The 27,335-nt window shown below is 39.0% G+C and overlaps 1 protein-coding gene across 21 annotated transcripts in view; it reads left to right on the plus strand.

Annotated features, from left to right (window-relative positions):
• Nucleotides 1-487: 487 nt before the first annotated feature.
• add1 (adducin 1 (alpha)) overlaps nt 488-27,335 on the plus strand; it is a 66,599-nt gene continuing 39,751 nt past the window's right edge. For all 21 annotated transcript variants that reach the window (XR_009823651.1, XR_009823652.1, XR_009823655.1 and 18 more), the window contains exon 1: nt 488-641. The gene's annotated coding sequence lies outside the window, so the exon portion shown is untranslated. The remainder of the gene's footprint in view (nt 642-27,335) is intronic.

Raw genomic sequence — 27,335 nt, forward strand, 5'->3', positions numbered from 1 at the left:
ATTTTGAATACATGTAAGAGTGAAATGATTACGTGGACGCAAAGTGATACTTCAAACGGATAAGATATATATTTTGTCATGCTTTATTACAGACTCCAACGTCCAAGTAGACATACAATCACATACAATACAATAACTAAAATAAAATACAGTATAAAAGGCATTATCACATAATATTCAGTAAAAAGGCATCCAATAAATAAATAAAAGCAGCAATACAAAAATACATATATATGATTATTAAATGCGTCTATAATTCTATAAAAGGCACAGATTACCCGAGGAAATCCATTAATTAAAGATAAAAAATCCAGCCACGATTTGGTTTCTCTTTTGGAGCATTAGCGTCAACAAGAAGTGTATTTCCACACAAGGGGCGGGGTTAAACACCCTTCATCCAATCACACTTTTAACAAAAATGTCACGTGTTCATGATCCACCAATGAGAAACCCGTAAGAGCCCGTTGGCCGCACCCAACACGGGATGATGGTGGCTATGGGAGGAGCCGACTCAGGGCGATAATTTAGCGCAGGGGCTAAACTCGCCCTGCTATCGCTCGATTCGGTGGATAAAAATAGCGGAAGTCGCCTGCTTGCCGTTACTGACAACGGTTACATTTCATCACCTCGTCGAAGAGAGGGTAAGCGTCGAAGTAACTGGGGAATGTTTTTCGCTGTTTTCCCCGTGCAATATGTCTGTGGCTTGTTTTTTATGTGCGCCGTATGTTGTGGTGTGGCGAGCTAACCTTGTTTTGCTCATGATCAATGGAGTCTGCAGGGAGGTGGGTGTGCACTTTTTACATTGGTACTATGCAGCCATGCACTCTTGTTTACTCAAACTACCAACTCTGGTGAGTTTAAATGACGAGCAAGAGAACACACCTTGTCAATAGCTAACCCAGGCCTACAGAACGTTATTTTGCATCTCATTGGGGAGGGTTTATTAATCATGAAGCTCTTTTGGCCTAGCTCACAGTTATGGAAAGGTCTGATCTAATCTTTGTGTATTTTGGTTGCTGTTTGGTCTACATCAGTGTTGTTCAACTTATTTTGAGCCAAGGCTAATTTTTTTCATTGAAAAATTCTCAAGGCACACCACCCCCGCCTCAACCCCCACCACATCCCACCCCCCGGATTGTAAATAATGTAAATAATTCAATGTATATACTCTGATGATGATTAACTTGTGTGATGACTGTATTATGCTGATAGTATATATTTATACCATGAATTGATTAACATGGACCCCGATTTAAACAAGTTGTAAAACTTATTCGGGTGTTACCATTTATTGGTCAATTGTACGGAATATGTACTGTACTGTGCAATCTGCTAATAAAAGTCTCACTCAATTAATCAATCAAATCAGCAGAAAACATAAAAAAATGAAACTCAGCAGGCGATATTGACAATAAAAAAAGTTGTTCTAGCAATTGTTGGATATGTACGGAGCCCCTAAAGCAGGGGTGCCCACACTTTTTCAGGTTGAGGTGATCTACCTCATATATATATATATATATATATATATGTATATATATATATATATTTTTTTGTAAAAAATTTTTTTGCTGTTTTTGTTAACATGTAAAATGTGTACAAAATACGTGCATGTTTAACATATAGATTCCCATCTTTCATGAAGACAAGAATATAAGTTGGTGTATTACCTGATTCTGATGATTCTGATGACTTGCATGGATTCTGATGACTTGCATGGATTGTAATCAGACAATATTCACAATAGTGCTGACAACTTCCACATTTTCGATTTTACATCGTGAAGGAGAAAAAAAAGTCCTCCTTTCTGTCCAATATACCACATTGGAGTGGTTGGTTTTGGCATCCTGTTTGTCCAGCTTCCATACTCGTTTTTTTACACTTTACAAGAAATACATTGACGGCAAACTCCTTGGCTTGCTAGCTTGTTTGCGCTAGCTTTCGGAGACTCTTATTTTGTTAGCGCATGCAGCATTGAGCAGCACTTTAATTGTGAAGACAGGAACTGTGCAGTCAGTCTCTAGGCTTTCGAGAGCACGGTTGTAATAAAAACTGTTTCTCGCCTTCCTGACGGTCTTTTTTTCCTTCACACTGAGCTGGCTGCAGCCAGCGTCATCTCACAAGATCCTTGGGTCCCTTGAATGTCAATCAAGTAACGTCATAGGGAAGATTTATGATCGCTAATTTTTAGGTCTATTTTTTTCAATGCCTGGCTAGTGATCGCCCTGCGCGATCAACCAGTAGCTCGCGATCGACATAATGGGCACCCCTGCCCTAAAGGGACATGGAGGGAAACATTTTTTTGCAAGATCTCGCGATACTTTTTGCAAGATCTCGCAATACATTTTTTTCCTATGTCAGTGAACTGGAAGTAAAACAGACAGAGGGGTGGTTCCGATCTAACAAAGGTCTTAACTCATTCTCCCTCTATGCCACATCAATACGGAATGCACTCCCAACAGGTGTAAAAGAAAGTGCATCTCTATCCTCCGTCAAAACCGCACTAAAAGAACACCTCCAGGCAACTACAACCCTAGACTAACATCGTCCCCCCATCACGTCCCACCTCCCCGGAATGTAAATAATCAAATTTATATTCTTGTTCTTATGCTTTATGAGCTCACTATGTTCACTGCTCGTTGTACATATCCTACCAAGTCAGACCTACACTGTTTCAATGTCCATTTCTCAGATGGTATAATTGTTGATGACTGAAGTGCTGATCTCAACCAAACCTAACCCCCTCCACATCCCACCCCCCGGATTGTAAATATTTCAATGTATATACTCTGATGATTAACTTGTGTGATGACTGTATTATGCTGATAGTATATATTAGTACTAGGGCTGCAACAACTAATCGATTAAATCGATTACAAAAATAGTTGGCGATTAATTTAGTCATCGATTCGTTGGAACTATGCTATGCACATGCGCAGAGGCTTTTTTTGTTTGTTTGTTTGTTTTGTTTGTTTTTTGTTTTATAAACAGCTGAGAAACAATAATCAAAATAAGTACAAAAACAGTACAAAACAGCGCCAGGGCGGCGCTGAGGCTACGTCTCATGAGGTGGCGTAAGCTAGCCAATGATGTGTCATGTGCAGCTCACGTGACGACGCCGTCTCCTTTGCTGGAAACATTCGAAAAATGGCGCAGGAAGACAGTACGGATAGTTCAGCGGAAAAACAGCTTGAGGTTATTGCTTCAATGGATAAAAGTGTACGACCTAAGTCGTCAAAAGTGTGGGAACACTTTACTTTAAAGACTTCAAAGAAGACCGTTTCCTGCAAAATGGCACGGAAGTACAACATTGCTTTAGGAGCACCTGAAAAGGAAACATGTTGGAGCCATGGATGAAGGGAACTCACGGTACGTAACTTTTTAAGTCCATAGTGGCAACAGGCATTCATGAGTTCAGCTTTTTTGTGAGTAACGTTAACGTTATGCCTTTGTTGCAACGCGGGGCTGATAATGTGTCTCCGGCACATTTGACTCCGTTTTGAGAGAGAAAACGCACGGTTACCAATTTCGAAATAAACGTAACGGACAGAAATATCTCAGGTTCGTTTCATAATGGATCAATTATGATATGTACTGTAAAGCTACTGTATATAAATATATTTATATTTGAGTGACGCTTTAGTATAACTAAACGTTATGAAGGTGCTGGAATATTTCATGCTATTATTCAGAGGCAGCCTAAAATGAATCCTTTATTATTCACAACAGAAACGTGTACAATATCTGATTAATTTCTGTGTTATTATTGGTGTATGCTGCACCCCCAATGTCCAGAACATGGTGCCAGTATGCTGTTTTTTTCCAATTAAATACTGGAAATGATAGAAATGTAGTTTGTCTCTTTTATCCGATTATTAATCGATTAATCGAAGTAATAATCGACAGATTAATCGATTATCATATTAATCGTTAGTTGCAGCCCTAATTTGTACCATGAATTGATTAACTTGGACCCCGACATAAACAAGTTAAAAAACTTATTCGGGTGTTACCATTTAGTGGTCAGTTGTACGGAATATGTACTGTACTGTGCAATCTACTAATAAAAGTTTAAATCAATCAATCAAACCGGAAGTGAAACAGACACAGGGATGGTGAACCGGAAGTGAAACAAACAAAGCGATGGAGGCGCCTACCCATCATCCTTGGGAGAAGTTTATTGATTTCTAGTATTGGCCTAACATATAAAGCGGTCCCACAACAGAGCACAGATGATGAGTAGGCTCCCGCATGCTCCCGCTCCTCCATCGCATTGTCTGTTTCTCTTTCGGTTCACCATCCCTGTGTCTGTTTTACTTCCGGTTCACTGACATAGGAAAAAAACCTTTTGCGAGATCTCGCAAAAAGTATTGCGAAATCTTGCAAAACATCCATGTCCCTTTAGGGGCTCCGTAGATATGAATTGAAACCATAACCAACCATGCATCACTATAGCTCTTGTCTCAAAGTAGGTGTACTGTCACGACCTGTCACATCACGCTGTGACTTATTTTGAGTTTTTTGGTGTTTTCCTGTGTGTTGTGTTTTAGTTCTTGTCTTGCGCTCCTATTTTGTTGTTGATTGTCATGTCATGTATGGATGTACTTTGTGGACGCCGTCTGCTCCACACGCTGTAAGTCTTTGCTGTCGTCCAGCATTTTGTTTTTGTTTACTTTGCAGCCAGTTCAGTTTTAGTTTTGCATAGCCATCCCTAAGCTTCAATGCCTTTTGTTTATTTTTGGTTTAAGCGTTAGATACATTTTTCCCTGTACGCTGCCTCCCGCTGTCGTCTGCATATTGTGATCACCACAAACCATGTTCACAACATCTACACAGCAGTTAGCTACCTGCTACCTGCTACCACTTACTGATATGGAAGAGTATTACAAGGTTACTCTGCTGAGCTCTAGACAGTACAGACACTCAACAATGGCACATTATTTGCGAATTATAATTACTGGTTTGCCAAAAATATTTTTAACCCAATTAGGAGAAATTACATAATCTCCCACAGCACACCAGACAATATCTCACGGTACACTAGTGTGACGTGGCACAGTGGTTGAAAAACACTGGTCTACATCACCGTTCTTAAGTAGGAGCTTTATTTAGCTATTAACCCTAAGAACATAATCTAATGGGATAATAATCATTTTAACGAGTTAATAATTATAAACCAAGTCATTAATGTATCACTATTTGGCAAGATATTTTGGCAAGTTCATAGTTATTTTTCCCCTATTCTAAATGTATAATCGGATGACTTGCAGCTTTTCTTTGAAACATATATTTACACGTCCATGATAAGAATTAATTGTGTTATTGTAGCAAACAAAACATGTACTGTATTTCATGTACTCTTCTGCAGAGAGTACTAGGCGATAATGAGAGGCAAAACTTTTTTTGCAATATTGCCTATCATACATACTGTATATGCATACATACATACATACATTCATTTATACATACATGGGTACATATGCACATACAGTCGCGATCAAAAGTTTAAACTTGTAAAAAAAAATAGCTGTTTGGCCACAATACCCAGCAATATGTTTGGAGGAGAAAAGGTTAGGCCTTTAATCCCAGGAACACCGATCCTAATGAAAGCATGGTGGTGGTAGTATTATGCTCTGGGCCTGTTTTGCTGCCAATGGAATTAGTGCTTTACAGAGAGTAAATGGGACAATGAAAAAGGAGGATTACCTCCAAATTCTTCAGGACAACCTAAAATCATCAGCCCGGAAGTTGGGTCTTGGGCGCAGTTGGGTGTTCCAACAGGACAATGACTCCAAACACACGTCAAAAGTGGTAAAGGAATGGCTAAATCAGGCTAGAATTAAGGTTTTAGAATGGCCTTCCCAAAGTCCTGACTTAAATGTGTGGACAATGCTGAAGAAACAAGTCTATGTCTGAAAACCAACACATTTAGCTGAACTGCACCAATTTTGTCAAGAGGAGTGGTAAAAAATTCAACCAGAAGCTTGTGGATGGCTACCAAAAGCGCCTTATTGCAGTGAAACTTGCCAATGGACATGTAACCAAATATTAACATTGCTGTATGTATACTTTTGACCCAGCAGATTTGGTCACATTTTCAGTAGACTCATAATAAATTCATAAAAGAACCAAACTTCATGAATGTTTTTTGTGACCAGCAAGTATGTGCTCCAATCACTCTATCACAAAAAAATAAGAGTTGTAGAAATTATTGGAAACTCAAGACAGCCATGACAATATGTTCTTTACAAGTGTATGTAAACTTTTGAATGCGACTGTACATAGGCACATACACTCGCACGTACATACACAAATACAGTACTTACATACATACACACACAATACATACACATCTACAAACACAATAACTGTACAAACATACATATACACATACTGTACATACACAAACACATATGCATACATACATTCATGCACATATTCACATTTCATGAAACATATATTAACATTCCCCCAGGGGAAACTGGGTTAAACACAGCCCACTGATAAAGCTTAAAGGCCTACTGAAAGGAATTTTTTTTATTTAAACGGGGATAGCAGATCTATTCTATGTGTCATACTTGATCATTTCGCGATATTGCCATATTTTTGCTGAAAGGATTTAGTATAGAACAACGACGATAAAGATTGCAACTTTTGGTATCTGATAAAAAAAAGGCTTGCACCTACCGGAAGTAGCGTGACGTAGTCAGTTGAACATATACGCAAAGTTCCCTATTGTTTACAATGATGGCCGCATGAAGTGAGAGAGATTCGGACCGAGAAAGCGACAATTTCCCCATTAATTTGAGCGAGGATGGAAGATTTGTGGATGAGTAAAGTGCAAGTGAAGGACTAGTGGGGAGTTGAAGCTATTCAGATAGGGAAGATGCTGTGAGAGCCGGGGGTGACCTGATATTCAGCTGGGAATGACTACAACAGTAAATAAACACAAGACATATATATACTCTATTAGCCACAACACAACCAGGCTTATATTTAATATGCCACAAATTAATCCTGCATAAAAACACCTGCGTGTTTGTTATGCTAGCTCCTAGCTCCTCTGCTAGCTCCTAGCTCCATAGAACACGCCAATACAATTCAAACACCTGATCAACACACACAATCACTCAGCCCAAAAGACCGTTTACCTAACCCAAGGTTCATAAAGCTTATATATTTTTAAAAAGTTACGTACGTGACGCGCACATACGGTCAAGTTATCGAATGTTTAGCAGCCAAGGCTGCATACTCACGGTACCTGATATTCAGCTGGGAATGACTACAACAGTAAATAAACACAAGACATATATATACTCTATTAGCCACAACACAACCAGGCTTATATTTAATATGCCACAAATTAATCCTGCATAATAACACCTGCGTGTTTGTTATGCTAGCTCCTAGCTCCTCTGCTAGCTCCTAGCTCCATAGAACACGCCAATACAATTCAAACACCTGATCAACACACACAATCACTCAGCCCAAAAGACCGTTCACCTAACCCAATGTTCATAAAGCTTATATATTTTTAAAAAGTTACGTACGTGACGCGCACGTACGGTACGGTACGTGTTATGCTAGCTCCTAGCTCCTCTGCTAGCTCCTAGCTCCATAGAACACGCCAATACAATTCAAACACATGATCAACACACACAATCACTCAGCCCAAAAGACCGTTCACCTAACCCAAGGTTCATAAAGCTTATATATTTTAAAAAAGTTACGTACATAAGCAAAAAAAAAGCCAAAGCTGCATACTCACAGTAGCACGTCTGCGTCTTTGTCATCCAAATCAAAGTAATCCTGGTAAGAGTCTGTGTTGTCCCAGTTCTCTACAGGCGTCTGTGTATCCAAGTCAAAAGTCCTCCTGGTTAAAGTCTCTGTTATCTGAGTTCTTCCATCTTGACTGCATCTTTCGGGAATGTAAACAAAGAAGCGCCGGCTGTGTACTGTTGTGGCTGACTACGTTCGAAAAATACGTCCATTTCGCACCGACAACTTTCTTCTTTGCTTGCTCGGCTTCCTTCTCCATAATGCAATGAACATGATTGAAACAGATTCACGAACACAGATGTCCAGAATACTGTGGAATTATGAAATGAAAACAGAGCTTTTTCGTATTGGCTTCAATGTGGAAGGCATACCCGTGTTCGCCGGTTTACGTCACGCGCATACGTCATCCTCAGAGGCGTTTCGAACCGGAAGTTTAGCGGCAAATTTAAAATGTCACTTTATAAGTTAACCCGGCCGTATTGGCATGTGTTATAATGTTAAGATTTCATCATTGATATATAAACTATCAGACTGCGTGGTCGGTAGTAGTGGGTTTCAGTAGGCCTTTAACCTATTTGTATTATAACAATGTACAAGGTTGACTTGTCCAGGGTGTACCCCGCCTACCGCCCGAATGCAGCTGAGATAGGCTCCAGCACCCCCGCTACCCCAAAAGGGACAAGCGGTAGAAAATGGATGGATGGCAATGTACAAGGTTAATATAGTTTGCGTCTATTTCTTCTCCTCCATTTATCTTCTTACTTTTGTTACTCAAGTTTTCATTACATATATGTATTGTTGCATTTGGAACAATGGTATTATTGATAATATAGGTAATTATGTATTTATTATCAATGGTGCTTTTTCTAATGGTATTTATATTGCTCCATCTGTAGTGCAATGATGTTCATTGTCATTTATATGTTATTAATATTTACCTCACTAACTGCTTCTTTGCTACACATTTTCATATTATATTTGGACATATTGTATTTGCTGATGTTGTTGTTCTGTTGTTGTTTTTGTTGTTGTCTCCCTGTCTTATCCCCCTCTTGCCTCTGCAATTTCCCCTCTTTCTTTCTTTCTCTTCTTTCTATCTCCTCTTGCGGCGCCAAACATTTAAAAAATCAATTTAATAACGTTAAATACAAAAAAGGCAAAAAAAAAGTACCCCGCACTTCTTTTTTTGTAAAGTAAATCTGTACAGCAGATATGGGCATCTACATCAACAATATGATTTGCCTGAGTGGCTGGACAGGACAAAAAAAGGAATTTTGCCTATCATTCACAATCATTACGTAAGACAAGAACACACGTTTTTCTTTTTCTAATACATTCTAACTACTAAATAATTGCGATCAAATATCCGCTTACAATGGAGCCTATTGTAGTAGCTATATTATGTCTATAAAGCACTTAAAAATATCCAAACACCTCCATCAAGGTTTTGTATACATGCTGTAAGTATTAATTTAATGTAGCAACAAGCACATTTATTAATGTATATTGATTATTTTAAGTATACAGCGGCGCATTAATTTAAAAAACGCATCACAACGTTCGCTTTGTCCTTCGACATCACTGTACTACCCACTGCAGACTTATTGAGAGCCAACAAATATAATACATTATCACTTACTGTACAATGTTTGCTGTCACTTGGATGCCGACTGATAGGATGTTCATATATTCCCATTTAGGGTTTCCCCTAGGATGCCAAGATACCTGTGGTGAGGGTGTGGTTAGGGCCGGTCAATATATACATACCGTATTTCTCGGAGTATAAGTCGCTCCGGAATATAAGTCGCACCGGCTGAAAATGCATAATAAAGAAGGAAAAAAACATATAAGTCGCACTGGAGTATAAGTCGCATTTTGTGGGGAAATGTATTTGATAAAACCCAACACCAAGAATAGACATTTGAAAGGTAATTTAAAATAAATAAAGAATAGTGAACAACAGGCTGAATAAGTGTACGTTATATGACGCATAAATAACCAACTGAGAACGTGCCTGGTATGTTAACGTAACATATTATGGTAAGAGTCATTCAAATAACTATAACATATAGAACATGCTATACGTTTACCAAACAATCTGTCACTCCTGATCGCTAAATCCCATGAAATCTTATACATCTAGTCTCTTACGTGAATTAACTAAATAATATTATTTGATATTTTACCGTAATGTGTTAATAATTTCACACATAAGTCGCTCCTGAGTATAAGTCGCACCCCCGGCCAAACTATGAAAAAAACTGCGACTTATAGTCCGAAAAATACGGTACATTTAAAACAAATCTGTTATTTAATATAGTATTAACATTTGTTACGTAATATATTTTACTCTATTTTTAAATTGTTGCTGCTTATTGCAAAACTATTTAGCATCTATTTCTGGTGTTATTGTAGACTATACTCGGGTAATAGTAAATATTGGGTGGGATAGCAATTGGGATAGCATAATGTAAATATTAGCATATAATTATTTGCAATAAAGGCAGAGGAAATTAATCACAACAACTGCAGTTTCAGCACATGAGTTTATTATTTTATATAGGTTAAAAAATGGTTTGTTTTAAATAATCATCCAAACTGTACGTGTTTTTTGTCATTTCTATTTTGGTCTGTTTTCCTAAATTAAATTGCCTTGTCCAAGTCTATGTCCTCCTTGATTGTTCTGCATAGCAAAGAAAAACAATAACAAAAGTTAAACATTCATTATTTATAGAAATAAACATTTTCAAATAACAGGCAAATGTAAACAAGAAAAGAGCAATAACTAATATTGGTACATTGACGTAGACATATACAATACTTCACACATTAATAGGACATAATTAAGTCAACTTCTTGTGGTCTAAACAAGTAAATTAAATGTATGTAAGGCTTTACTTCCAAAAAATAAAAGAAGCTATGGGCGCCAAGCCGTTTGCAATGGCCGGATGTATATATGGCTCTCCCTCGGAGTAAAGAGCACGGAGGTCGCTCAACTTTACGATAGTCGAGGTCTCGTGTTTTAACACAAATGTATATCACAACTGCAGGCCTTTAACTTTTTAAGATCGAGGCAAGTGTTGCCTTAAAGGCCTACTGAAACCCACTACTACCGACCACGCAGTCTGATAGTTTATATATCAATGATGAAATCTTAACATTATAACACATGCCAATACGGCCGGGTTAACTTATAAAGTGACATTTTAAATTTGCCGCTAAACTTCCGGTTCGAAACGCCTCTGAGGATGACGTATGCGCGTGACGTAGACCGGGGAACACGGGTATGCCTTCCACATTGAAGCCAATACGAAAGAGCTCTGTTTTCATTTCATAATTCCACAGTATTCTGGACATCTGTGTTCGTGAATCTGTTGCAATCATGTTCATTGCATTATGGAGAAGGAAGCTGAGCAAGCAAAGAAGAAAGTTGTCGGTGCGAAATGGACGTATTTTTCGAACGTAGTCAGCAACAACAGTACACAGCCGGCACTTCTTTGCTTACATTCCCGAAAGATGCAGTCAAGATGGAAGAACTCGGATAACAGAGACTCTAACCAGGAGGACTTTTGACTTCGATACACAGACGCCTGTAGAGAACTGGGACAACACAGACTCTTACCAGGATTACTTTGATTTGGATGACAAAGACGCAGACGTGCTTCTGTGAGTATGCAGCTTTGGCTTCTCATCATCATCATCGGCAGTCACTCATAGTCGAGTATGACTGTCCTCAGAATGGATGGGTTCCCATTCGGGAGGACGCCTGCGCGTGACGTCTTTTAGCGTGGGGAGACTGATGCGCCTGCAGCCACCACACGGTCCTTGGCAGAGAGGGGCCTTGATCCAGTGGCATGGATCCATGACGACTGGAGACCACCCTCTGTTGCAGCCTTCATCCGCCTTCAGTGCCGTTGTGACATGCAGTGTCATCCTCCGCCACTTCCACCGTTGAGGTCTTTGAAATGCTATTTAACCCATAGCTGGGACCCTGACAGGTACTACCACCCCGGGTCAGAGTGGACCTGGGAGCAATGATGACTGAGGGGTAACTCCACCTTCCCCAAAACTCCAGAACTCCCGAACTGAAGCCTCATCACCGGATGCAGTTTTGAGTCATACCCAGGACTAATATATATACACTAAACATTTGATCGCTTGACCGTATGTGCGCAACTTTTTTTTGCGTATGTACGTAACTTTTTTAAAATATATAAGCTTTATGAACCTTGGGTTAGGTGAACGGTCTTTTGGGCTGAGTGATTGTGTGTGTTGATCAGGTGTTTGAATTGTATTGGCGTGTTCTATGGAGCTAGGAGCTAGCATAGGAGCTAGCATAACAAACACGCAGGTGTTTTTATGCAGGATTCATTTGTGGCATATTAAATATAAGCCTGGTTGTGTTGTGGCTAATAGAGTAAATATATGTCTTGTGTTTATTTACTGTTTTAGTCATTCCCAGCTGAATACCAGGTACCGTGAGTATGCAGCCTTGGCTGCTAAACATTTGATAGCTTGACCGTACGTGCACTTCACGTACGTACCTTTTTAAAAATATATAAGCTTTATGAACCTTGGGTTAGGTGAACGGTCTTTTGGGCTGAGTGATTGTGTGTGTTGATCAGGTGTTTGAATTGTATTGGCGTGTTCTATGGAGCTAGGAGCTAGCATAGGAGCTAGGAGTTAGCATAACAAACACGCAGGTGTTTTTATGCAGGATTAATTTGTGGCATATTAAATATAAGCCTGGTTGTGTTGTGGCTAATAGAGTATATATATGTCTTGTGTTTATTTACTGTTGTAGTCATTCCCAGCTGAATATCAGGTACCGTGAGTATGCAGCCTTGGCTGCTAAACATTTGATAGCTTGACCGTATGTGCGTGTCACGTACGTAACTTTTTAAAAATATATAAGCTTTATGAACCTTGGGTTAGGTGAACGGTCTTTTGGGCTGAGTGATTGTGTGTGTTAATCAGGTGTTTGAGTTGTATTGGCGTGTTCTATGGAGCTAGGAGCTAGCAGAGGAGCTAGGAGCTAGCATAACAAACACGCAGGTGTTTTTATGCAGGATTAATTTGTGGCATATTAAATATAAGCCTGGTTGTGTTGTGGCTAATAGAGTATATATATGTCTTGTGTTTATTTACTGTTGTAGTCATTCCCAGCTGAATATCAGGTCACCCCCGGCTCTCACAGCATCTTCCCTATCTGAATAGCTTCAACTCCCCACTAGTCCTTCACTTGCACTTTACTCATCCACAAATCTTTCATCCTCGCTCAAATTAATGGGGAAATTGTCGCTTTCTCGGTCCGAATCTCTCTCACTTCATGCGGCCATCATTGTAAACAATAGGGAACTTTGCGTATATGTTCAACTGACTACGTCACGCTACTTCCGGTAGGGGCAAGCCTTTTTTTTATCAGATACCAAAAGTTGCAATCTTTATCGTCGTCGTTCTATACTAAATCCTTTCAGCAAAAATATGGCAATATCGCGAAATGATCAAGTATGACACATAGAATAGATCTGCTATCCCCGTTTAAATAAAAAAAATTCATTTCAGTAGGCCTTTAAAGGAGGGCTCATTTTTTAGGGCACCAAGGCAAACATTATTTTCTTTTGAGTTACTGTTTTTTAAAAATTCATTATTAACATAAAGTTGTCCGCTTTTTGTCATTTCATGATGCCTTTATCTCTATTTTTACATTTTGATAGAGGGAGGTATTTTTTAAAAATTATTAATTTTTTAAGTTATGTACATTCATATGTTAAGTTAAAGGCCTACTGAAATGAATTTTTTTTATTTAAACGGGGATAGCAGATCTATTCTATGTGTCATACTTGATCATTTCGCGATATTGCCATATTTTTGCTGAAAGGATTTAGTATAGAACAACGACGATAAAGATTGCAACTTTTGGTATCTGATAAAAAAAAGGCTTGCACCTACCGGAAGTAGCGTGACGTAGTCAGTTGAACATATACGCAAAGTTCCCTATTGTTTACAATGATGGCCGCATGAAGTGAGAGAGATTCGGACCGAGAAAGCGACAATTTCCCCATTAATTTGAGCGAGGATGAAAGATTTGTGGATGAGTAAAGTGCAAGTGAAGGACTAGTGGGGAGTTGAAGCTATTCAGATAGGGAAGATGCTGTGAGAGCCGGGGGTGACCTGATATTCAGCTGGGAATGACTACAACAGTAAATAAACACAAGACATATATATACTCTATTAGCCACAACACAACCAGGCTTATATTTAATATGCCACAAATTAATCCTGCATAAAAACACCTGCGTGTTTGTTATGCTAGCTCCTAGCTCCTCTGCTAGCTCCTAGCTCCATAGAACACGCCAATACAATTCAAACACCTGATCAACACACACAATCACTCAGCCCAAAAGACCGTTTACCTAACCCAAGGTTCATAAAGCTTATATATTTTTAAAAAGTTACGTACGTGACGCGCACATACGGTCAAGTTATCGAATGTTTAGCAGCCAAGGCTGCATACTCACGGTACCTGATATTCAGCTGGGAATGACTACAACAGTAAATAAACACAAGACATATATATACTCTATTAGCCACAACACAACCAGGCTTATATTTAATATGCCACAAATTAATCCTGCATAATAACACCTGCGTGTTTGTTATGCTAGCTCCTAGCTCCTCTGCTAGCTCCTAGCTCCATAGAACACGCCAATACAATTCAAACACCCGATCAACACACACAATCACTCAGCCCAAAAGACCGTTCACCTAACCCAAGGTTCATAAAGCTTATATATTTTTAAAAAGTTACGTACGTGACGCGCACTTACGGTACGGTACGTGTTATGCTAGCTCCTAGCTCCTCTGCTAGCTCCTAGCTCCATAGAACACGCCAATACAATTCAAACACATGATCAACACACACAATCACTCAGCCCAAAAGACCGTTCACCTAACCCAAGGTTCATAAAGCTTATATATTTTAAAAAAGTTACGTACATACGCAAAAAAAAGCCAAAGCTGCATACTCACAGTAGCACGTCTGCGTCTTTGTCATCCAAATCAAAGTAATCCTGGTAAGAGTCTGTGTTGTCCCAGTTCTCTACAGGCGTCTGTGTATCCAAATCAAAAGTCCTCCTGGTTAGAGTCTCTGTTATCCGAGTTCTTCCATCTTGACTGCATCTTTCGGGAATGTAAACAAAGAAGCGCCGGCTGTGTACTGTTGTGGCTGACTACGTTCGAAAAATACGTCCATTTCGCACCGACAACTTTCTTCTTTGCTTGCTTGGCTTCCTTCTCCATAATGCAATGAACATGATTGAAACAGATTCACGAACACAGATGTCCAGAATACTGTGGAATTATGAAATGAAAACAGAGCTTTTTCATATTGGCTTCAATGTGGAAGGCATACCCGTGTTCGTCGGGCTACGTCACGCGCATACGTCATCCTCAGAGGCGTTTCGAACCGGAAGTTTAGCGGCAAATTTAAAATGTCACTTTATAAGTTAACCCGGCCGTATTGGCATGTGTTATAATGTTAAGATTTCATCATTGATATATAAACTATCAGACTGCGTGGTCGGTAGTAGTGGGTTTCAGTAGGCCTTTAAAGTACCAATGATTGTCACACACACACGAGGTGTGGCAAAATTATTCTCTGCATTTGACCCATCACCCTTGATCACCCCCTGGGAGGTGAGGGGAGCAGTGAGCAGCAGCGGTGGCCGCGCCCGGGAATCATTTTTGGTGATTTAACCCCCAATTCCAACCCATGATGCTGAGTGCCAAGCAGGGAGGTAATGGGTCCCATTTGTATAGTCTTTGGTATGACTCGGCCGGGGTTTGAACTCACAACCTACCGATCTCAGGGCGGACACTCTAACCACTAGGCCACTGAGTACATGTAGATGATGTATTGGGACAGATCCAAGAGTTTGAGCAGAAATATGTCCTTTAGGAATTAACTATACACAATAACACATTAACAAAATGATGTGTCACATGAATGGTTTTTAAAGTAATACCTCTGTGACATGAAAAAATCACAAGTAATGTAGAAAAAACATGGCGTTTACTTTTTGATATCAAAATAAAACACAAAGCAATTTGGCAGATGAAGATGAAGTCTAATAAACAAGCTTTGTTCTTTTCCTTGTGGTTCAGTACAACAGTTTGGCCAATAACAAAAAACAGGAGTGACACCTCTCACATCGAATACACAATCTTCACAGCCACCATTCAATTCGATGAGATGACAAAACATTTTAGCTAGTGCTGATGTTATTTGAACACTGATACCGTTTGCAGTTAAATAAAGGAGGAGTGAACATGCCAGTAAACAAACTAAAGACTTTGTAAACAAGTTGTGACAACGTTCACAACACATCACCTGCAGCATGTTTCCTCACGTCATTAACTCCGTCACAGCTGATGAACGCTGTATTGACTAAATGAAAGCAACATCAAATAGTTTTCTCCTTCACTGTTTACTTTTAGTGTGGGGACAAGTGCGTCTGTCTCCAATATTGTCCACACCTGTCTCCATCTAACCACAGCAGTGCACTCTTAAACGCACGGCGGGAAGCGAGGGAAAATGACGTTAAACCAAGCGCGAGGCTCCGTTTACTCTGGGGGGGGAAATCTCCGCAGCAAAGTCTGTGTCTTTAATCTGCCATGATTATCAAGCCAAACGACGCTAGTGCGCATGGGCCTGACTTCGTGTTGCCTGAAATGCATTAATAAATGAAGGTTTTTCGGTAATTAAAAAAGTAGACGGTATTACTAACCGTATGGTATTTTAGAGGGTCAAGCGGTAGAAAATGGATGGATTAGGGTTTCGCGAGATAGATGATATACGATATAATTTATGTAAGTTTGGCTGGCGATAGTTTTTATTACTATCGTTATATTGTGATAATGCATGTTGATTAGAGATGTCCGATAATGGCTTTTTGCCGATACCCAATATTCCGATTTTGTCCATCTGTTAATTACCGATTCCGATATCAACCGATACCGATATATACAGTCGTGGAATTAACACATTATTATGCCTAATTTTGTTGTGATGCCCCGCTGGATGCATTAAACAATGTAACTTTACCATGAATTGATTAACGGGGACCCCGACATAAACAAGTCGGGTGTTACCATTTAGTGGTCATTTGTACGGAATATGTACTGTACTGTGCAATCTACTAATACAAGTTTCAATCAAGTTTGGTGGTAGGGGGGTGTATATTGTAGCGTCCCGGAAGAGTTAGTGCTGCAAGGGGTTTTGGGTATTGGTTCTGTTGTGTTTATTTTGTGTTACGGTGCGGATGTTCTCCCGAAATGTGTTGGTCATTCTTGTTTGGTGTGGGTTCACAGTGTGACGCATATTTGTAACAGTGTTAAAGTTGTTTATACGGCTACCCTCAGTGTGACCTGTATGGCTGTTGATCAAGTATGCCTTGCATTCACTTATGTGTGTGTAAAAGCCGCATATATGATGTGACTGGGCCGGCATGCTGTTTGTATGGAGGAAAAGCGGACGTGACGATAGGTTGTAGAGGACGCTAAAGGCAGTGCCTTTAAGGCACGCCCCCAATAATGTTGTCCGGGTGGAATTCAGGAGAATGGTTGCCCCGGGAGATTTTCGGGAGGGGCACTGAAATTCGTGAGTCTCCCGGGAATATCGGGAGGTTGAAACCGATACCGATAATTTTCGATATTACATTTTAAAGCATTTATCGGCAGGCCGATATTATCGGACATCTCTAATGTTGATGACACATTCTAGCTACTTCCTGCAAATTTGACAGCGACAAGCGAACGGCCGCGTCCTCGATGCTATGTAGCATTCTAGCTACAGTAGGAAGGGGATTCATATGGTGCCATTTGTCGCGGTTTACCTGACACATGAAACAGTGAAAAATTGGCAGGATGCACTATCCACTTTAGCTGCCTGATGGCAGTAGAGCGTTGTATACCTTAATGTGTTTTGTGGCAATTCCAATTTTGATCACAGTGTCAGTTGCAATGTAGAGTGGCACTTTCCATCATTTTCAGCAGATGGCATTGCAAAATGAAAGGCCTCACATTCCCACTGGACTGAGGCATTTTGGTTCTGCGTTGCCACCATCATTACACACATCACTTGAGCAAAGACGTTTGTTTTTACTCCCACTCTCCACACCCTTGACTGCAGTGCAGCGGAAAATGTGTCCCTCATTTCTAGTCCTGTCTCTCTATTTCACTATTTCCTTCCTTCCTGAATGTGGTCACTCCACACGCTTTGTTTTTACATTTTAATGCACCACGCAGAGGTACAAATGCACAGTGTAAACCTTTGTGGAGCCTTTTTCCCACAGGAATTAAAACATTTTATTTATTGTACAGGTAATGTTTTAAGCAATAATGTAATAGTCAGTTGTATAGCTGTTAAAATAATTAAACCACTGGACAGTATAACAGAGCCTGTAAGTCAATTAATGGAACAATAAACTCGATACCTTTGCCCACTTTGATAAATTGCCATGTCCTATTGTGTCTGTGTTTTTTTCCTTTGTCTCTCGCTTGCTGGCAAGGTGCAAGAGGGTTTGCTCTGCACCACTCTCAGCACCGGAGTTTCATTATCAATTGCAGAACTAAATGAACTGAGTGAATCCTCTTGTCATCCATCCACAATCTTTGTCTCGGTGGGCAGAGGTGGGACCGCCAGGATTTACACATTCACGGACAGAGCCTTACTATTCACTAGTGGGAATCACCGCAAAGTAACAAAAATTAGGAGAAAAAAATATGAAAATGTTCCTGTGTGAAAATATTTCGGCTTCAAACCAAATGAGCAACATAAGCCCATCAACATGAGCTAACTGGCCAGTATCCTGAATTGTTAGAAAGTGATGGCAACTAAAAACGACAATGAAACAAACACCCGACCTAGTTTTTAAAGTGGGGAAAAAAACAGCACTTTTGGAGATCATTTGCTGTAGTACTTACATTCGTATCTGTGTTTATAGAACCCAGTTGGAGCTGGGCCGTGTTATCTTTAATCTCCCTTCTGTTGAGCTCAATTTTTTTAGTAAAGAATTTCATAAAGTCATCAGCGGAATGGGTGGATCTACTTGGAGAAGTCCCTTGTTGGGTTAGCGATGCTACTGTATTAAACAAATATTTAGGATTGTTTTTATTGATGTGGATACGATTAATTAGTTTTAGCTAATGTCAGAGCGCGTTTATAAGTTTTGTTTTTATTTTTTTATTTTAATTTTTTTTTTGTCCTGTCCAGCTTCTCAGGCAAATCATATGGTTTATGTAGATGCCCATATCGGCTGTTCAGATTTACTTTACAAAAGAGAAGTGTGGGATACTTCTCTTGTTGCCTTATTTGTATTTGACTTTATTAAATGTATTTATATTATCATTTGGTGCAGCCAAATGATAATGTGATTATCATTTATTAAAGTTATTTAACTATCACTCCATGCTTGATGGAAAATCTCAAGTTTGGTCGCGCGCCATTTGCGTTCCAGCTTTCTACCTGATAGTTTAAACCGGGAGTCAGCAACCCGCGGCTCTCAAGCCGCATGCGGCTCTTTAGTGCACCCCTAGTGGCGTCCTGGAGCATTTTTAAAAAAGGATTGAAAATGGAAAAAGATCGGGGAAAATAATTTTTGTGTTTTAGTATGTTTTTTGTTTGAGGACAAACATGACACAAACCTTCCCAATTGTTAGAAATGTTTAATATGTTTGTGTGTATATGCTTCACTGATGAGAGTATTTGGTGAACATTGTTTTGTCGTACTAATTTCAGCGGTTCTTGAACTCACCATAGTGTCGACTGTGACGCAACAGTTTGTTTACATGTAAAATCTTCGACTCCTTCTTTGTCTCATTTTGTCCACCGAAAGTTTTATACTGTGTGTGAAAGCATAAAGGTGCGCTTGGTTGATGTTGTTGACTTGTTGGAGTGCTAATCAGGCATATTTGGTCAGTGCATGACTGCAAGCTAATGTATGGTATTTTTTTTTTTTTTTTTTTTTGTCATAAAGAAATACAATCATGTGTGCTTACAGACTGTATCCCTGCAGACTGTATTGATATATATTGATATACAATGTAGGAACCAGAAATATTAATAACAGAAAGAAACAAACCTTTTGTGCGAATGAGTGTAAATGGGGAGGGAGGTTTTTTGGGTTGGTCCACTAATTGTAAGTGTATCTTGTGTTTTTATGTTGATTTTATTTTTAAATTTTTTTTTTATTTCTAGTGCGGCCCGGCACCAATCGATCCACGGACCGGTGGTTGGGCACCACTGCTGTAGGTGATTCTCTAAAATTTAAATGCTCCTCAAAGGGAATTTACCTGATTGTACCCAACCTTGAGACAGTTGTACTAGGCCATTAAGCCATACAAAATTATGAAGTTTTTCAGCCTACGCCATATGATGTGGGCGGATCTTTTGAGGATTCGTTAAAGTCTTTTAATAAGTAATTTCCCCATTGTCAGAGCTTGATCAAACTTGTTATGTATGGTCAATGTCCCACCCTGAATGGATATACCGTAGACCTACCTACCTAATAATCTTACAAAATTACAGATGTCCTTTATGACAGTGGTTCTCAAATGGGGGTACGCGTACCCCTGGGGGTACTTGAAGGTATGCCAAGGGGTACGTGAGATTTTTTTAAAATGTCTGTCAAAAAGAACTGGGGTACAATGCAATATTCAGTGTTGACAGCTAGATTTGTTGTGAAAATCGTCCATAAATATTGATGTTAAAGATTTCTTTTTTTGTGAAGAAATGTTTAGAATGAAGTTCATGAATCCAGATGGATCTCTATTACAATCCCCAAAGAGGGCACTTTAAGTTGATGATTACTTCTATGTGTAGAAATCTTTATTTACGATTGAATCACTTGTTTATTTTTCAACAAGTTTTTAGTTATTTTTATGTTTTTTTCCAAATAGTTCAAGAAAGACCACAACAAATGAGCAACATTTTGCACTGTTATACAATTTAATAAATCAGAAACTGATGACATAGTGCTGTATTTTACTTTTTTATCTCTTTTTTTTCAACCAAAAATGCTTTGCTCTGATTAGGGGGTACTTGAATTAAAAAAATGTTCACAGGGGGTACATCACTGAAAAAAGGTTGAGAACAACTGCTTTATGAACCCTCAAAATCTAATGAGGTATGTTAGACAAATTAATTTTCTTTATCAATGCGTGTCTGCATTGAGGATCAAATCGGCATAACTCCGCTGTAGATCATATCTTTTGGAAGTTTTAGGTGTGTTCTAACCCGTTACCAGCCATGTGAACACTATTCTTTCAGTGGTGCCCCTTACTTACTGAAATGTACAAATGCCTAAACAGCAGATTTATGTCTCTTCTCTCCCATTTTAGTTTTCCTGCTGTAGCCACCTGTTGCGAACAACCCGTCTTCTATGTTTAGGATCAAACCGGTGTTAAATGACCGTACCGTGTACACATGCATGCATTGCCCAGAGTTTAATCTTGTGAATGTCAAAAACACGAGTCAACTTTAATATGTTTTTTCTTCCAGGCTGGTTCATTTTCCAGCGATTTTTCCAGTTTGATAGTCCTTGCAGTCGTAAACCACCCAAATCTACAGGGCAGTGCATCAGCAGCAGCTTAGACTGTGCTCTTAGTTCCATTTATTTAACTAGTACTAAAGTAAGTCTATTAAGTAGGTATAGAACAGTTTATGAAAACATGCATCATGTGTTGCTCGGATATTGTTTTTTCTTTATGTTACTAATCAGTTAAGATTTTAGTCATACGTGAGCGTCATACATGAGGCGAAGTAGGGCCATATGATTTCCCCGTTATTAGCGATGACAGAATTTTGGAATTGGCCAATACAAACTGTATTTACTGTTTAACGCAGAATGTGACTAAAATGCTCTCATCGTGAGTAGAAGGAACGTGTCTGGGACCATTCATTGTCAGTATATTTAAATATTGATGCCAAGTAAATAAACAGAGGTATTGGCTTCTATTTCTTTAACCAAAATGTATGTAAATAAAATACAAAGCAATAATGTACGTAATGATATGATTTAAAATCAAAGTGTACTTAATTTTACATAAAAAGTCAGGCTTTTGACCACATTGTCAAACACTTCAATGGTCGTCTCCTCAGTAAATGATGAATTCATGAAGGTCAGTCACTTTTTGTGGTCTACCCTTAACTTCCGGATGTACTGGACACTCCCATTATCTATCAATGTCACAATTCAGTAATAGAAACCTAGGCCTGGGCGATTTACGATATATTGAAGTTTTTTGTTGCAGACGATTTAAAAAAATCTATTTTTTCTTCTCTCACTCCGGCATACTTTTTCCTACCTCATGAGCTTCTGTAGCTTGGGCCATCCCCTTACTTCCTTAGCAGCACACCTACCAAAACATGGCGAATGCTGACACTAACGACAGTAAGACGTTTGTTCCAAAGAAAAGTGTTGTCAGTACTTTGGTTTAGCGACAACAGGCGTGGAACAAGTGATGCTGCAAAGTTTGTTTGACAAAGTCACCAGCACAACAAACAGCATTTGAAACCGAAGCCTTTAGCCGAGTGCTTTATTTTAGGTTTATATTTTCAGTCTTACTAACCTAAATGAAGGAAGAAGTGTAAAGAAATAATCCAGAGGAAGTAAAATAATTTAAAAGTAGAAACATCAAGACTCAACAAAACTTCTGGAGCTTGTTTCTTCATGTTGACTATCTGTCTAGCTGCACACGCTGGAAAAGAGTACCAAAGGCAGAAAATTGAATTTGTTGACAGTGCAGTGTGAAAGCCAATGTGTTTACTTTGCAATTAATTAAATACTTATAATATTTTTTTTAAAGAACAACTGATAAAAGGTCATGGCGGATTGTTGGAATATGTTATTCTGGGTGTTAAAAATAACAACAATGTACACCTAACATGTCACAAATCCGAACTGTGGACATTGTGACCAATTCCTTTCCTACTATTTAGTATGTATTCCTATCAAAAATGCTTGTTTAAGTATAGTAAAACTAACAAAGTGTATAGTACACTAACGTCTGTGCCAAAAGCTGACGAGATTGCTACGTGATCTTAGGCCACAGCTGCTCTTACATAACCGTAATCTTCACAAGACTGTCCTGTGTTTCCGTGGCAACGTGTTTGGTCTCCATAGCGATTGCACTCTCAAACAGGACTGGAGGTCCGCCAAAACCTCCCTGCGCCCACGTTTTTCAGGCAGGATGGGAACTAGAGAGAGGGTTCTGGCAGTGATGCCGGGGGCGCCCGTTGTTTTGAGATGACACATTCTGACTCGTGGGAGGCAGAGAGAGGAAGAGAGCCTCTTTCATCTCTGGACACCACTGCTATTATCTGTCCACACTATTCATGAATTTTCACATAAATGGGTGCAAAAGTTGTTTAGTAAAGTCAACCATAAGTATAAGAAACATTGCATATGCGGAATTTCTTGCAACATATTTGCTTTTTGGGACACGTTTTTTACGATTGTCGAAACACATTTTCGCATTGAAAATAATGTCGATTAGTAATAAGCTTTTAAACTGTTGCCATTATAGCATTAAGTGTACAGAAAAGATTTTAAGTAGAGATGTCCGGTAATATCGGGCTGCCTCTTCTCTTTTTTGAGTCTCTCGTCGTCATTTGGGATGTCTGTTGTGATTTTTCTTCCTGGTTCCATGACCCGTCCTATCTTCCCTCTGATTGGCCTAATCTCAACCAATCGTGACTCATCATAGTAAACAATCAACCAATCATGGATGTTTTTATACGTGCAAGCACGTCTTGGAAGGAGGAAGGGGAGGGGTTTAGTAGCCCATGGAGCCATAAGATGTGTGTTCCCCTTTAAGAAGGGCAGTGTGTGGGGTGAGTGACGTGTGTAAGTGAGTGGGCAAGTTAGGAGAGGGAGCGCTAGCATGTTCAGGAGTGTTAATATCATGGTGGATGTCCGGTTGGCTTTGTGGAAAACATAAATAAAGAGTTGTAACAAATCGACGGCCTCGTCATTCCGACTAAAGAGCGGAACTGTAGGGACCCTCTGCTGGGTAAAGTGGAGGGTGTAACCCCCAACAATACATCGGCACTGGAGGGAACGTCTCCCCTGCGCTCCTCGACCACGGTCTGGGAGCAGACAAGCAGGAAAGGTGTAACATGATGTTTCTTGGTGCCTGGTGAGGCTGGATCTTTGAAAATCAGTGCACCCGGTTGCAAAGGTTTTCTTTTTATTAGCCCGTTTACATGGCGTGCAAAACATCTTTCCATCTTCATAAGTGATTCATTTGCTGAAAAGTGGCTCCTGAAGCCACTTTTCATTGAAGCTTTGCTTCTTGGGTTTATTGCTCGCCATGACGAAAACAATAACACGCGGGAGTCCTAATACTGGAAATGCAGTATTTATGATCGATAAAACTTGCGGCGAATCAAAATTTAAGAAATTGTACCGGAAAGTGCATTACTTTCAAGTCTACCAATAATTAATAATAATTAAAAATTTGATCCGGCAAATATAAACAAAACAAAACACTGGTGGAAAGCGATAATCAATGAAAAAAAAAACAAGCAAAACGGGCGGTAAAAAATCAGACTTACGGAAATTCGCATCCTTTCTGATTTCAATGCGTAAAAAGACACAAAAAGTGCGTTAACGCCAACACTATGGATGTTCTTATACTTACTAATGGTCCAACATTTCCTAAAAAATCAGGTTAAAAAAAGCAACTTTTTTTTTTTTTTTTTTTTTTTTAATTTCAGGCAATGACATAAAAAATAATAACAAAAAAAGTACAAAGTTGACAACACATAATAATATAAATTAATATAGTGCAAAATGTAATGTATAGTATGTAATGCATGATTGTCCAGTTTTGCCTGAAAGGGAGTGGGAAGAAGATAATTTATTTAATCCCACCCCCAGTTCTCCATTCAGTGATTATTCACATGAGTTTCACTGTTACTTTGTTCAAGGATTATAATACAAATGTTGTATCATAGTGGCATTACCACAGGTAACACTCATTATTACACTGTAACAATAATTTGTATCAACAATGTAGGAATAACAAATATACCAACAATGGTAATAGACAAAATACCAACAATGGTAATAGACAACATAGCAATAATGGTAAGGAAACATTGAGCACATGTTAACACTTTGAGACAGAGTACAACCGCAGGTCAAATTAAAGACCCTCATCTCTATATTTGAACCAGACCCGATGTTTGTATAATAGTTTAGATCCTATCCTAACTTGTCCAGCTGTTAACTGACATAAAGTATTCCTGTAGAAATTACTTTTACTGCAAATGAATATCGGCTCCAAATATTGGTTATTGGCCTCCTTGACTACTAGTATTTGGCCCTAAAAACATAACAGTTGATCTGTAGTCATATTTTACTGAGTAACAAGGGTTTAGGACTGCAACAAGTAATTTTATTAAAAAAGCTATGATTTATATTCTGATTATATATATAATAGTGTTCATATTCTGATTCTTATATGCTTCAATGAATTGTTTAATAAAGGTTCAATAAATGGTTCAAGTCTGGACTGCATGCAGTGTCCAGCACTTTAAATACACACAAACATAGTTGCAAAATACATGCACCTGGGGATAGGCTGATTGGCAACACTAAATTGGCCCTAGTGTGTGACTGAGTGTGAATGTTGTCTATCTGTCTTGGCCTTGCGATGAGGTGGCAACGTGTCCAGGGTGTACCCCGCCTTCTGCCCTGAATAAGCTAGAAATTGGATGGATGGATGAGAGCGGTGGGGTGTGGGTGCTGTGATCCGTGTGATGGCAAACAGCTGAGATTTTTTGTTTTAATTTTGATTAATGCTCACATTTTAAAAGTGCAATATCAATGTTGGTGATGTGCATTTGTTTGTAGTAAACATTGGCCTAAAAGTAACGCAACAACTGCCTAAAGCAGGCGACTAAAGTTGACTTGGAAATGGACTAATGGGACAGACAGAGAGAATGTTCTGTCAGTGTCTGGATGCTTTGTTAATGGTCTGCTGTTGTCATGGAGGCTTTGGCAGAAGTATTGATTGCCTGTTGTCAGAACAAGTTTAATAACTTTGCATGCTTGCACTTGCAGAGTCTTCATGTTGATCTGCAGGGTCAGCCAGATTGCTCTAATAAGGATCCACATTTGCTTAATTTCGGCAGAATAATATTTTTTTCTTATTAACGTGCACTTGTTGTGATTTACTTGCATTGTCTTGTTGTGATGCCATCAAACACGAGGTGGAAATCAATGGCAAACCTCTCAGGGGCTGGTAAAGCGGTCTCATGACCGGAAGTAACATTTACATCTGATGACAGGCGATGCTGACTTGTTCGGGTAAATGTTCTCCCATCAGTATTTTACTGTCCTTTGCTTGGTCCATTATATTGAAAGCAGTACATCAATGGACTTGGCCTCCTGCCATAATATTACATTCACTACAAGGGAGTAGGGCTGTGTTATAGACAAAACCCAAAACCTGTGAAGTTGGCATGTTGTGTAATTTGTAAATAAAAACAGAATACAATGATTTGCAAATCCTTTTCAACTTATATCGATCAACATCAATCTACACTCATGAACATAACCTGTGGAGTCCCCCAGGGGTCGATACTAGGACCCACACTATTTATAATGTATATCAATGAAATATGTAAAGTATCAACACTGCTGAAGTTCATCCTCTTTGTTGACGATACAACCATTACATGTGCAGGTGACGACATGAAGCAACTTCTGGCCTCTGTAACTGAGGAGATGATCAAGTTAAAAACTTGGTTTAATATCAACAAATTGTCTCTGAATTTAAAAAAGACCAAAATCATGCTCTTTAGCAATCGCAAAAGTAATATACCCATCAGGATTGTTATTGATGATACACCAATAGAATATGTTCAACAAAATTCATTTTTAGGAGTGGTAATAGATGAAAATATATCATGGAAGCCTCATATAAGTTACCTGAGGAAGAAAGTTGCTAAATGTGTTGGAATGATGAGGAGATCATGTCATTTATTGAATAACAATGCTCTACTGTTATTGTATCATTCATTTATTATGTCATATTTAAACTATTGTGTTGAAGTCTGGGGAAATTGTTATGAATCTCATCTACAGCCTTTAGTCACTCTGCAGAAAAAGGCCATTAGGATTGTGTCCAATGTTCACTACAGACATCATACAAATACACTATTCTTGGAGTTAAAGCAACTTAAACTGCACGATGTAATCAACTTTAAAACTGCTCAAATTATGTTTAGGGCATCCCAAAACTCTCTACCATCCAATATACAGATCCTATTCCAGGATAGAGGTGCTCACCATAGTTACAGTCTAAGAGGAAACAAATTATATTTTCCTAAATTTAGAACAACTTTAAAATCAATGTGCATTTCAGTGCGTGGAGTCAGTCTGTGGAACAACTTAGGGGACGAGTTAAAAACCTGTTCTAACATGATTCCATTTAAAAGACTGTTTAAAAAAGAAGTAATGAAGAGGTACGAGGAGGAAAGAGAGTGA

Source organism: Entelurus aequoreus, linkage group LG21 (assembly GCF_033978785.1).
Source record: "Entelurus aequoreus isolate RoL-2023_Sb linkage group LG21, RoL_Eaeq_v1.1, whole genome shotgun sequence".
NCBI classification, from domain to species: Eukaryota; Metazoa; Chordata; class Actinopteri; order Syngnathiformes; family Syngnathidae; genus Entelurus; species Entelurus aequoreus.